The sequence below is a fragment of the Heptranchias perlo genome, chromosome 1, assembly GCF_035084215.1.
Source record: "Heptranchias perlo isolate sHepPer1 chromosome 1, sHepPer1.hap1, whole genome shotgun sequence".
Classification (NCBI taxonomy): Eukaryota; Metazoa; Chordata; class Chondrichthyes; order Hexanchiformes; family Hexanchidae; genus Heptranchias; species Heptranchias perlo.
This window is the reverse complement of record NC_090325.1, coordinates 153,143,621-153,158,059: the sequence shown is the minus strand read 5'-3', so window position 1 is coordinate 153,158,059 and position 14,439 is coordinate 153,143,621.

Here is a 14,439-nt window from a genome sequence, read left to right as displayed (position 1 = left end):
GGGAAAAGATTTTGACTATCGCCCTTATCTATGCCCCTCATTATTTTATAGACTTCTATAAGATCACCCCTTAACCTCCTACTCTCCAGGGAAAAAAGTCCCAGTCTGTCTAACCTCTCCCTGTAAGTCAAACCATCAAGTCCCGGTAGCATCCTAGTAAATCTTTTCTGCACTCTTTCTAGTTTAATAATATCCTTTCTATAATAGGGTAACCAGAACTGTACACAGTACTCCAAGTGTGGCCTCACCAATGCCCTGTACAACTTCAACAAGACATCCCAACTCCTGCATTCAATGTTCTGACCAATGAAACCAAGCATGCCGAATGCCTTCTTCACCACCCTATCCACCTGTGACTCCACTTTCAAGGAGCTATGAATCTGTACTCCTAGATCTCTTTGTTCTATAACAACTTTACGGTTGAGAAAGGCATGGATGTTAGGGAACTTGGGGAAATAAATAGTGATGTCTTGAGGAGTGTACATATTACAGAGAGGGAGGTGCTGGAAGTCTTAACGCGCATCAAGGTAGATAAATCTCCGGGACCTGATGAAATGTATCCCAGGACGTTATGGGAGGTTAGGGAGGAAATTGCGGGTCCCCTAGCAGAGATATTTGAATCATCCACCGCTACAGGTGAGGTGCCTGAAGATTGGAGGGTAGCAAATGTTGTCCCTTTGTTTAAGAAGGGCGGCAGGGAAAAGCCTGGGAACTACAGACCAGTGAGCCTGACATCTGTAGAGGGTATTCTGAGGGACAGAATCTACAGGCATTTGGAGAGGCAGGGACTAATTAGGAACAGTCAGCATGGTTTTGTGAGAGGAAAATCATGTCTCACGAATTTGATTGAGTTTTTTGAAGGGGTAACCAAGAAGATAGATGAGGGCTGTGCAGTAGACGTGGTCTACATGGACTTCAGCAAAGCATTTGACAAGGTACCGCATGGTAGGTTGTTACATAAGGTTAAATCTCATGGGATCCAAGGTGAGGTAGCCAATTGGATACAAAATTGGCTTGACGACAGAAGACAGAGGGTGGTTGTCGAGGGTTGTTTTTCAAACTGGATGCCTGTGTCCAGCGGTGTGCCTCAGGGATCGGTGCTGGGTCCGCTGTTATTTGTTATTTATATTAATGATTTGGATGAGAATTTAGGAGGCATGGTTAGTAAGTTTGCAGATGACACCAAGATTGGTGGCATTGTGGACAGTGAAGAAGGTTATCTAGGATTGCAACGGGATCTTGATAAATTGGGCCAGTGGGCCGATGAATGGCAGATGGAGTTTAATTTAGATAAATGTGAGGTGATGCATTTTGGTAGATCGAATCGGGCCAGGACCTACTCCGTTAATGGTAGGGCGTTGGGGAGAGTTATAGAACAAAGAGATCTAGGAGTACAGGTTCATAGCTCCTTGAAAGTGGAGTCACAGGTGGATAGGGTGGTGAAGAAGGCATTCAGCATGCTTGGTTTCATTGGTCAGAACATTGAATGCAGGAGTTGGGATGTCTTGTTGAAGTTGTACAGGGCATTGGTGAGGCCACACTTGGAGTACTGTGTACAGTTCTGGTCACCCTATTATAGAAAGGATATTATTAAACTAGAAAGAGTGCAGAAAAGATTTACTAGGATGCTACCGGGACTTGATGGTTTGACTTACAGGGAGAGGTTAGACAGACTGGGACTTTATTCCCTGGAGAGTAGGAGGTTAAGGGGTGATCTTATAGAAGTCTATAAAATAATGAGGGGCATAGATAAGGTCGATAGTCAAAATCTTTTCCCAAAGGTAGGGGAGTCTATAACGAGGGGGCACAGATTTAAGGTGAGAGGGGAGAGATACAAAAGGATCCAGAGGGGCAATTTTTTCACTCAAAGGGTGGTGAGTGTCTGGAACGAGCTGCCAGAGGCAGTAGTAGAGGCGGGTACAATTTTGTCTTTTAAAAAGCATTTGGACAGTTACATGGGGAAGATGGGTATCGAGGGATATGGGCCAAGTGCAGGCAATTGGGACTAGCTTAGTGGTATAAACTGGGCGACATGGACATGTTGGGCCGAAGGGCCTGTTTCCATGTTGTAACTTCTATGATTCTATGATTCTATGATTCTCCCCAACGCCCTACCATTAACGGAGTAGGTCCTGGCCCGATTCGATCTACCAAAATGCATCACCTCACATTTATCTAAATTAAACTCCATCTGCCATTCATCGGCCCACTGGCCCAATTTATTTATTTAATTAATTAATTTAGTGTTAATCAAATTATTTACCTTGTTTAATTTATTAAATTAATTAAATTAAGTTTAGTTTTTAAAATTTAGTTATATGCTATATGTTAACTTAAAACTTAGCCCACAGTCACTACCAATCACTTACCTGCCTCACCTGTAACGTCACACTGCAGTTTTCTCGTGTTGCAGGTCTGCTGCTGCTTTTGTCCCCACTCTCGGGCCGCTGCTGCTTTTATCCCCGCTCTCGGGCCTTGGTCTGCTGCTGCTTTTATCCCCACTCTCGGGCCTCGGTCTGCTGCTGCTTTTATCCCCGCTCTCGGGCCTCGGTCTGCTGCTGCTTTTATCCCCGCTCTCAGGCCTCGGTCTGCTGCTGCTTTTATCCCTGCTCTCGGGCCTCGGTCTGCTGCTGCTTTTATCCCCACTCTCGGGCCTCGGTCTGCTGCTGCTTTTATCCCCGCTCTCGGGCCTCGGTCTGCTGCTGCTTTTATCCCCGCTCTCGGGCCTCGGTCTGCTGCTGCTTTTATCCCCGCTCTCAGGCCTCGGTCTGCTGCTGCTTTTATCCCCGCTCTCGGGCCTCGGTCTGCTGCTGATTTTATCCCCGCTCTCGGGCCTCGGTCTGCTGCTGCTTTTATCCCCGCTCTCGGGCCTCGGTCTGCTGCTGCTTTTATCCCTGCTCTCGGGCCTCGGTCTGCTGCTGCTTTTATCCCCGCTCTCGGGCCTCGGTCTGCTGCTGCTTTTATCCCCGCTCTCGGGCCTCGGCCTGCTGCTGCTTTTATCCCCGCTCTCGGGCCTCGGTCTGCTGCTGCTTTTATCCCCGCTCTCGGGCCTCGGTCTGCTGCTGATTTTATCCCCGCTCTCGGGCCTCGGTCTGCTGCTGCTTTTATCCCCACTCTCGGGCCTCGGCCTGCTGCTGATTTTATCCCCGCTCTCGGGCCTCGGTCTGCTGCTGCTTTTATCCCCACTCTCGGGCCTCGGTCTGCTGCTGCTTTTATCCCCGCTCTCGGGCCTCGGTCTGCTGCTGCTTTTATCCCCACTCTCGGGCCTCGGTCTGCTGCTGCTTTTATCCCCGCTCTCGGGCCTCGGTCTGCTGCTGATTTTATCCCCGCTCTCGGGCCTCGGTCTGCTGCTGCTTTTATCCCCACTCTCGGGCCTCGGTCTGCTGCTGCTTTTATCCCCGCTCTCGGGCCTCGGTCTGCTGCTGCTTTTATCCCCGCGCTCGGGCCTCGGTCTGCTGCTGCTTTTATCCCCGCTCTCAGGCCTTGGTCTGCTGCTGCTTTTATCCCTGCTCTCGGGCCTCGGTCTGCTGCTGCTTTTATCCCCACTCTCGGGCCTCGGTCTGCTGCTGCTTTTATCCCCACTCTCGGGCCTCGGTCTGCTGCTGCTTTTATCCCCGCTCTCGGGCCTCGGTCTGCTGCTGCTTTTATCCCCACTCTCGGGCCTCGGTCTGCTGCTGCTTTTATCCCCACTCTCGGGCCTCGGCCTGCTGCTGCTTTTATCCCCACTCTCGGGCCTCGGCCTGCTGCTGCTTTTGTCCCCACTCTCGGGCCTCGGTCTGCTGCTGCTTCTATCCCCACTCTCGGGCCTCGGTCTGCTGCTGCTTTTATCCCCGCTCTCGTGCCTCGGTCTGCTGCTGCTTTTATCCCCACTCTCGGGCCTCGGTCTGCTGCTGCTTTTATCCCCACTCTCAGGCCTCAGTCTGCTGCTGCTTTTATCCCCACTCTCGGGCCTCGGTCTGCTGCTGCTTTTATCCCCACTCTCGTGCCTCGGTCTGCTGCTGCTTTTATCCCCGCTCTCGGGCCTCGGTCTGCTGCTGCTTTTATCCCCACTCTCGGGCCTCGGCCTGCTGCTGCTTTTATCCCCACTCTCGGGCCTCGGTCTGCTGCTGCTTTTATCCCCACTCTCGGGCCTCGGTTTGCTGCTGCTTTTATCCCCACTCTCGTGCCTCGGTCTGCTGCTGCTTTTATCCCCACTCTCGGGCCTCGGTCTGCTGCTGCTTTTATCCCCGCTCTCGGGCCTCGGTCTGCTGCTGCTTTTATCCCCACTCTCGGGCCTCAGTCTGCTGCTGCTTTTATCCCCGCTCTCGGGCCTCGGTCTGCTGCTGCTTTTATCCCCACTCTCGGGCCTCGGTCTGCTGCTGCTTTTATCCCCGCTCTCGGGCCTCGGTCTGCTGCTGCTTTTATCCCCACTCTCGGGCCTCGATCTGCTGCTGCTTTTATCCCCACTCTCGTGCCTCGGTCTGCTGCTGCTTTTATCCCCGCTCTCGGGCCTCGGTCTGCTGCTGCTTTTATCCCCACTCTCGGGCCTTGGTCTGCTGTTGCTTTTATCCCCACTCTCGGGCCTCGGTCTGCTGCTGCTTTTATCCCCGCTCTCGGGCCTCGGTCTGCTGATGCTTTTATCCCCACTCTCGGGCCTCGGTCTGCTGCTGCTTTTATCCCCACTCTCGGACCTCGGCCTGCTGTTGCTTTTATCCCCGCTCTCGGGCCTCGGTCTGCTGCTGCTTTTATCCCCACTTTCGGGCCTCGGTCTGCTGTTGCTTTTATCCCCGCTCTCGTGCCTTGGTCTGCTGTTGCTTTTATCCCCGCTCTCGGGCCTCGGTCTGCTGCTGCTTTTATCCCCACTCTCGGGCCTCGGCCTGCTGCTGCTTTTATCCCCACTCTCGGGCCTCGGTCTGCTGCTGCTTTTATCCCCACTCTCGGGCCTCGGTCTGCTGCTGCTTTTATCCCCACTCTCGGGCCTTGGCCTGCTGCTGCTTTTATCCCCACTCTCGGGCCTCGGTCTGCTGCTGCTTTTATCCCCACTCTCGAGCCGCTGCTGCTGCTTTTATCCCCACTCTCGGGCCTCGGTCTGCTGCTGCTTTTATCCCTGCTCTCGGGCCTCGGTCTGCTGCTGCTTTTATCCCCACTCTCGGGCCTCGGTCTGCTGCTGCTTTTATCCCCACTCTCGGGCCTCAGTCTGCTGCTGCTTTTATCCCCACTGTCGGGCCTCGGTCTGCTGCTGCTTTTATCCCTGCTCTCGGGCCTCGGTCTGCTGCTGCTTTTATCCCCACTCTCGGGCCTCGGTCTGCTGCTGCTTTTATCCCCGCTCTCAGGCCTTGGTCTGCTGCTGCTTTTAATTCCAATTTTCGGGCCTTGGTCTGCTGTTGCTTTTATCCCCACTCTCGGGCCTCGGTCTGCTGTTGCTTTTATCCCCACTCTCTGGCCTTGGTCTGCTGCTGCTTTTATCCCCACTCTCGGGCCTTGGTCTGCTGCTGCTTTTATCCCCACTCTCGGGCCTTGGTCTGCTGTTGCTTTTATCCCCACTCTCGGGCCTCAGTCTGCTGCTGCTTTTATCCCCGCTCTCGGGCCTCGGTCTGCTGATGCTTTTATCCCCGCTCTCGGGCCTCGGTCTGCCGTTGCCCAGGTCCACCGCCGCTCTGTGGAAAAGTTAGAAACTTGAACAAACCACCTTCACTTGGATATTTTGGTGCTGCTCAAATTGCTATCAGAATCAACATTGCCTTGGCTCAGCTCCAATTAGGTTTGGGTCTGAATTACTTGCAATCAAAAATGTTACATTCAACCAGAATTCTGGACCTAATCTGATTAGTCCAAGAAAAGATGGATTGCATGGCTTTCTGCCTTGAATTTATCCTTACTGCTATTTTACAGTGTATTAATATCTTCTTACTGCTTAATTATGTGTAAGATTCGTGCGGGCTTGCGTGTGTGTATGTATATGTGAGTGTGGGCCTGTAAATCAGGTTGCAATATTTTACCCATATGGATAGGATTCTGTTTATCATGTGGCGAATCCGGCACTGGGGCATACCGCAATCAGAAAAGGGTCCTTCAACAGGCGCAGGACCCTCGTTTGAATATATTATTCAGTGTTTTCCATAGTTCTGGTGTGCGGCCTGGACACCTGCGGGGCAGCCCGATCCAGGCAGGCGGCACAGTTCCGGCTCGTGATGAGCACACACTTCCTACTTGCATATTGGATGCTTGGGTGCCCATTAAGCACCCGAGAAACAGGAATGGCACCATCGAATTTCTAGGCCACTGTTCTTATTGGGCACACATATAAATAGGAATATAAAATGACAGTTAACTGAGACTTTAGAGTGCCTGCACTGCCATCCATTTTGTGGGCTGTGTTCAATAGGATTTGTCACAGATCCCGAAAGGTACTTTGTAAAGTTACTTTCAATTATCTTAAAACAGCTGTTAATTTGGATACTTGGATTCCTGCTTAGAATCATAGAATGATACAGCACAGAAGGAGGCCATTCAGCCCATCGTACCTGTGCCGACTCCCCTGTTCTCCATAGCCTTCCAAATTTTTCACCTTCAAGTATTTATCCAACTTACTAGTGAATCTGCTTCCAGCACCCTATCAGTGCATTCCAGATCATTACAACTCGTTGCATAAAAAAATGTTTCCTCAAGTCACCTCTGGCTCTTTTGCTGATCACCTTAAATCTATGTCCTCTGGTTACTGACCTTCTGCCACTGGAAACAGTTTCTCCTTATTTATATCAAAACCCTTCATGATTTTGGATACCTCTATCAAATCTCCCCTTAACCTTCTCTATTCTATGGAGAACAACCCCAGTTTCTCTAGTCTCACCACGTAACTGAAGTCTTTTATCCCTCATGCCATTCTAATAAATCTCCTCTGCACCCTCTCGAACGCTTTGACATCCTTCCTCAAGTGCAGTGCCCAGAATTGGTCACAATAATCCAGCTGGGGCCTAATCTGTGTTTTATAAAGGTTTAGCATAACTTCCTTGCTTTTGTACTCTTTGCCTCTATTTATAAACCCAGGGATCCCGTATGCCTTTTTAACAGCCTTCTCAACTTGTCCTGCCACTTTCAAAGACTTGTGTACGTACACCCCCAGGTCTTTCTGTTCCTGCACCCTCTTTAAAATTGTACCATTTAATTTATATTGCCTCTTTTTATTCTTCCTACCAAAATTCCTCTCTTCTCTGTGTTAAATTTCATCTGCCATGTTTTCTGGCCATTTCACCAGTCTATCTATGTCCTCCTGAAGTCTTTTACCATCCTCCTCACTGTTTACCACATTTCCAAGTTTTGTGTCAGCTGCAAACTTTGAAATGATGCCCTGTATGCCCAAGTCCAGATCATTAAAAAATATCAAAAAGAACAGTGGTCCCAACACCGACCCCTGGGGGATATCACTGCACAATTCCCTCCAGTCTGTAAGACAACCGTTCACCACTACTCTCTGCTTTCTGTCCCTTAGCCAATTTCATATCCACACCGCTACTGCCAAAAAGATTATGAACAGATTTACATAAAATATATGGGTGGGTAATTTCCCTATATAGAAAGAATTTCTCCAATTACAGAAAAAATGATAACGCGATTCTTTTTCACACCCCTTCACTATCCGCACATAGCAGGTCTGAAGATGTTATGAGTTGTTTAAAGTTGATGCACAACAGCAATAAAGTACAGGCCCTGATTCATGATCTCCAGTTTTTATCAACATATATACAAGTCAGTGGCCTTGAACTTAAGCATTGGAGACCAACAGAAAATATTGAACTTGTTATTAATAATCAAGTCACACCACTCTACTGCTATGGTGACTGGTGAAGGTGGGAATAACAACTAATTCCATTTCTAATCTGTTGATTTGTTGATGCATTTAAGAGATTGAATGTAACTTTGGTATGGTCCAATAAGTATCTTGTGGCCAGAGTTAAAGAAGTGAAAGTTTCATCAGTACTTGTTCTCAGCATGCAATACCGAGTAATATTTACTGAGGTAAACATTATTGCACACCTCAGTGGGATTTTTTAAAATTATAGTGTGACTTTTTCCCAGATCTTGACTGCAGAGTACTGGAACAATATCTAATTTTGAGTACTGGAACATACCAAACAATATTGTTCACCCTCAAGAAACTCCAAAGATCCAGAGATTGTCCTCTATACTTGGCTGCTGATCTAGGTAAACATTCTATGAGAAACAAACATAATTATCTTGTGCAAAAAGCTGATTAGTCTTCCGCACAAAAAGCCATAACACCAGGCCAGAAACATAAACATGAGACGGTTGTGAATCTATTCTTATCCACATTTATTTTCCTGCCGGTGTGTATAGTGCTGATTCTGTTTGTTATGACTAATTATAAATGTGAGGTGATGCATTTTGGTAGATCGAATCGGGCCAGGACCTGCTCCGTTAATGGTAGGGCGTTGGGGAGAGTTATAGAAGAAAGAGATCTAGGAGTACAGGTTCATAGCTCCTTGAAAGTGGAGTCACAGGTGGATAGGGTGGTGAAGAAGGCATTCAGCATGCTTGGTTTCATTGGTCAGAACATTGAATACAGGAGTTGGGATGTCTTGTTGAAGTTGTACAAGACATTAGTAAGGCCACACTTGGAATACTGTGTATAGTTCTGGTCACCCTATTATAGAAAGGATATTATTAAACTAGAAAGAGTGCAGAAAAGATTTACTAGGATGCTACCGGGACTTGATGGTTTGACTTATAGGGAGAGGTTGGATAGACTGAGACATTTTTCCCTGGAGAGTAGGAGGATTAGGGGTGATCTTATAGAAGTCTATAAAATAATGAGGGGCATAGATAAGGTAGATAGTCAAAATCTTTTCCCAAAGGTAGAGGAGTCTATAACGAGGGGGCATAGATTTAAGGTGAGAGGGGAGAGATACAAAAGGGTTCAGAGGGGCAATTTTTTCACTCAAAGGGTGGTGAGTGTCTGGAACGAGCTGCCAGTGGCAGTAGTAGAGGCGGGTACAATTTTGTCTTTTAAAAAGCATTTGGACAGTTACATGGGTAAGATGGGTATAGAGGGATATGGGCCAAGTGCAGGCAATTGGGACTAGCTTAGTGGTATAAACTGGGCGACATGGACATGTTGGGCCGAAGGGCCTGTTTCCATGTTGTAAACTTCAATGATTCTATGATTCTATGATTCTATACAATCTCTGTTTTTAAATTCAAATTGGTATTAGGAATGGGATTTGCATGAGGAACAGTGAAAGCTCAGCCAACCTGTAAAACCAAAGGTAAGAAAATAGTCTATAAATAACACAGTCAAGTATTTTCTGTAATGAGGCATATATGATTTTCTATGAATGAACAATATATCAGCACCCCCAGTGGCCCAGGTGTAAGTACATTGCCTAATATGAAAAGAGGTTCAAGATTTGATTCCAGATCTGTGATAAATTAGCTGGTCTCAGCTTAGTAGGTGGGGAGTTGCTACTCTTTGATACACTGTTGCCAGCTTAGGAAGGAAAAAAAATAGCCAGGACTCTCCTTCCTTATTGTTATTCAGTGATTCCCATACTGAAAAAGTACTTGTGTGTAGACACCAGGTGAGGAAGCAGCTATCAGCTATGATGCCCCCTTCAGAATTAAAAAACCTCACAAAATTTTGTGACACATGAAGAATAGCCATTTGGGGAAGGTACTGGAATGTTGCTCGGCCCACAGAATTGTACCCTTGCATGAATTAGTCCCTTTAAGAGATGAGGAGAAAAAAAATAGAAGGGTAAAAATAATAAAGGTCCAGGGGCCAAAAAACTGTGCTGATTTTGGTGAGATTAGGAATATAATGTCAGAACAACATTTTATGGGTCAGATTTTGCGGCCGGGCTGTTTACCATCAATATTATACCCATTTTTCTTTGCATCAAGTTGGGAGGGGCCATTCCCTACATCTGCCATTTCATCGTGCACATCCAAATGAGATGCATGGCACAAGGCATCAGAATTCCCATCATTTATGCCCCCATTAGACCTAATTTCCATCAGTGCAATTTATAAGCAGATAAATAAGCTGTAGTCTTTTCATGAGTTGACCTGTTCAATGGAAGTGATCCATTTAAACACTAACTACCAAGATAACTTTTGCCCATTTTGCAGGTCTGTTGACTTATTTATTTTTTTGCTTTGAGGAGTTGCTGAGCTGCACTTCAAACTGCCAGAGTGAGGGACTCTCTGATCACCAGCATATTTTTGACCCTCACCCAAGGTAAGGGATAGTATAGAGTAGCAAGGGCTTATCTATGGAGATTTCCCTTTTTGTTATCCTCATGGCAAAAGAGAAGAACGGAAGAGAGCAAAGAAGAGAGAGGCAGCATGAAGGAAGGATGAGACCAATTGGGGGCCGATTTTCAGATGGCAGAGCAGGTGCGTTGGGAGCGAGGGGGCTCCGAAAATCGCAGAAATCCGGAGCGGGTTCGGAGCCCGGCTCCAACCCGCTGACTTCCGGGTTCTCCAGTGATGCGTTCAGGTGTACGCGGGCGCCTCCCGAATGTGGGACTCCCACCGGCAATTAAAGCTGACAAGATGATAATTTACATAGTTTGACAGATAATTAAAGTAGTTGAAATACTTGATTGAGTAGACATTTTGGCAGGGATGTGATTTTGAAGGATCCTCAGCATGTTTCCCATGCTGTGGGAAACACTCCCTGTTGCAACAGACGTGTTTCAGCCAGCAGCCAGTGGGAGATACAAAGGATTATTTGACAGGTGGGGAGAAAACCTCATTTATTGCAGCAGGGCACTCTGTCACTTCAGACAAAGCTTTGCCTGCAAGACCTTTGTGTTTTCACTCAAAATTCTTACTTTCTACCCAAAACTCTGCTGTGCAAACATATTTACCTACTTTGCGGACACCCTCAAAATCACACCGTCAGGATGGGGGGACGCCATGGCTGCATTCACCACTTCATCTGAGGACGAACAACACCACCAGCCTCGCCACCCCTCCCTACACAAAACAGTCCTGCAACTACACATACACCCACTGTTCGGTGACCCAATGGGTGGCATCAAGTGTGGGAGTTCATGGTGAACCTCATGACAGAAGCCAGTCAAGCATGGCGAAGACGTGGCAGTAGTGGTGACAATAATAATATTTAATGTGTGTTTAACAAAAAGCAAAATAAATAAAAAATATAACCAACCATCAAACACCCTTGTGCATCCCCTATGTGCTTAAAAAACCTTCGCCTTTCGCTTCCAACTACTCCTACGTGGTGCATCCCCTGTGGCTTCAGCAGAGGTAGTGGCAGGTTGCTCTTGTTCATGCCCTGACCGATTTGATGCTTTGGGCCTACGATCTCTGGGGTTTGGTGCCCGTGAGGGCTCCTCCAAAGACTGCTCCACCTGCACCTGTGCAGGGGCAGACTCGGCATCTGCAGAGGTGGCAGCATTACGGGTACTGGTTGAGAGAGGGGCAACGGGTGAGACATGGGGCGCTTTGAGTGGCATCCCCACTTCCTTGTCCCCTTTCGCCATCATCCCTCCCCTGGGCCAGGCCCACATCACTCCTACCACTCTGCTGGACAACAGTTTGGAGGACATGTGTGAAGCCTTGTAAGGCCAGTGTTAGTGTCTCTGCCTGTCTGTTTAAGGCGGCAGAATGTTGTTCACCCTGAGTCCGAACGGCGGTTGTCAGGGCCTCAATGGACTCATTTGTGAGCCGTGCTTGAAGCTTGATGGAGGCTAGCCTTCCCTCCAACGCAGACATTCCCACACTTACCCGCAACACTATCTCAGAGATGCCCTCACGTCCCTGTGACAGTATCTCAGAGATCCCCTCCTGTACCTGTGCCACCATTCCACTCATGCAGGAGTTGGACTCCTCCATCCTCTGCGCCATTGTGGAGAGTGCGTGTGGCACCTGTTCCAGCACCTCGCAAATGTGCTGCTGCCCCTCGATCATTCTCCTTTTAAAGGATGGCCCCCAGGGTTCAGCATCTGTGTCCATCTGAGCAGAGCCTGGAGAAGAGTGCTCCCACCGATGAGGACTCTCCACAGCTGCCCCTGCCACCAGTGTCTGCTCGTGCTCACATGTGTGTGGTGACTCACCATGTGCGACCACAACTATCTGCGGACTGGGACCCACCGAGACGTGTGTATCTGCGCTGGTGAATGGCTCGCTCAGATGTGACGGTGCACCCTCAGAGGCCGTCAGGTCCTCTGAGGAATCACCCTCTGCCGTCACGGCGGTCGCTGAAGGCCTTGTAAGAGAACAGAAGGCAATATTAAGCATGATGACAGATGTTGAGGTGCTAAAGATGGCGAGGCATGTTAACATCATTTGCTATAGTGTGTGCCGAATGTTAAAGTTCTGTCACCAGATGTTTGTCGGGTGCCAGTCTCGGCATCCCCGAGGGACATGCACTCGAGGATTTGGCTCAGCTCCAGTGCCTCCTGCTCTGCATCTGTGAGGACAACTATCTGTTGCGACCCCCTCTGGGCCTCGCCCTCTCCCATGCATTCTGGACTATCTTCTCCTATAAGGGGAGAAAGTACAGACGCGTGAATGCATTGGTTTGGGTGCGGCAGTCCGTGAAAGAGATGCATCAGAGGGTGAGTATGAGACAGCGCCATGACATTATATGAGGATTGGGTTGAGTGGTAGTGGTGGGATGACTAATGGGGAGGTGGGGAAGTGCTGAGGAAGTGCAGGTAAGTTGAGGATGAGCTTTGAGTGGGTGTGAGGAGTGATGTGGTAGAGTATTGTTAGCAGTGCAGAATAAATTTGGGAGTGGGGGCGGTGATGTGGAAGATGGAATGTAGGAGAATGAGTAAGTGTACTCACTTTGGCTGACCTAGTTGGTTCATTGAAGGGTTTTCTTCGCTGGATCCAGGTGCGGGAGATGTTGCTGCCGCTGGTGACCTCCTCTGCCACCTCGAGCCAGGCCTTCTTGGTGGCAGAGGCAGGCCACTTCCTCCCGTCCGCCGGGTAGAACACATCCCTCCTCCTCCTCACCCCATCCAGTAGCACCTGGAGTGAGGCATCACTGAATCTAGGAGGAGCTTTTCCCCTGTACTGCTTCATTGCGCTTTTTGGGTTTTTGCTCCAGGAGCAGCCATTGGAGGACTGCCCCTTTAAATAGAGTTCCTCCAGCTGACAGCCAGTGATGCAGGTGCGCAGTCCGCCCGCTACGCAGCTTTCGGACGGCAAACCCGGAAGCCACGTTAAGTGGCTCCAATTTACCCGCGATATCGTGGGGAATGGACAGATTTTATTGGGCGGGTTACCCATGCGTCCAATCGTCCCCCCGCTGCCGTCCCACCTCCCCGCTAATATCGGGCCCGACGAGCTATTACCCCCCACAATGTGTATATAGGCCCCGGAAATTGTATGAGCATCTGAGCAAGGGGCTCTGCCTTTGGTGACATTACATCACTGAATGAGTTCTGCCACCTTCGTCATGATGAGCTGCAGCCGAGATCAACTAACAAAACAGCTCTGTCTGTGCCTGTCAAAGTCAGCACAATTCTCGACTTCCAAGGCACCTTCCAAACTGTGCCTGGCAATATCAGCCAGGGAACCATTTGAGTGTACATATGCCACGTCACCGATTCCATCTTCAGGAGAGCTGGGGAACTCATCCATCTTAGGATGACTCTTAGGTAGAAGAATGAAAGGGCTGTTCAATTTGATCATGTTGCTGGATTTCACAAAGTTCAAGGTGCAATTAATGGCACCCACATTGCACTGCAGGCTGCTACTGTGGGAAAACTGAATTTCCTTAATGGAAAGATATTCCATTGCCTCGAGGTTCAAGTTGTCTGTGATCATCTAAAACAAATCCTACATATCAATGCCAGATTTGCAGGGAGTTTTCACAATCCTTTCATTTTGAGGAACTCCAGCCTCTCAGCTCTATTCAAAGACAATGAAACGTCAGGATGGCTTCTCGGAGAAAGAAAGACTTGCCTTTATAAAACGCCTTTCACAACCTCAGGGTGTCCTAATGAAGCACTTTTTGAAGTGTAAACTGTTGTAATGTAGGAAACACGGCAGCCAATTTGCACACAGCAAGGTCCCAAAAACAGCAATGAGATAATGACTAGATAATCTGTTTTAGTGATGTTGGTTGTGGGATAAATATTGGCCAGAACACCAGGGAGAACTCCCCTGCTCTTTCTTCGAAATAGTGCCATGTGATCTTTTATGTCCACATGAAAGGGTAAACAGGGCCTCGGTTTAACGTGTCATCTGAAGGACAGCACCTCCAACAGTGCCGCACACCCTCAGCACTACACTAGAGTGTCAGCCTAGATTTTATACTTGTGTCTCTGGAGCGGGACTTGAACCACAACCTTCTGACTTAGAGGTAAGAGTGCTACCACTGAGCCACAGCTGACACCAGCAGACAAGGTAGACCCTTGCGTTTATGGCACATTAGCACAATTAAACTGCCAAATTCACCAG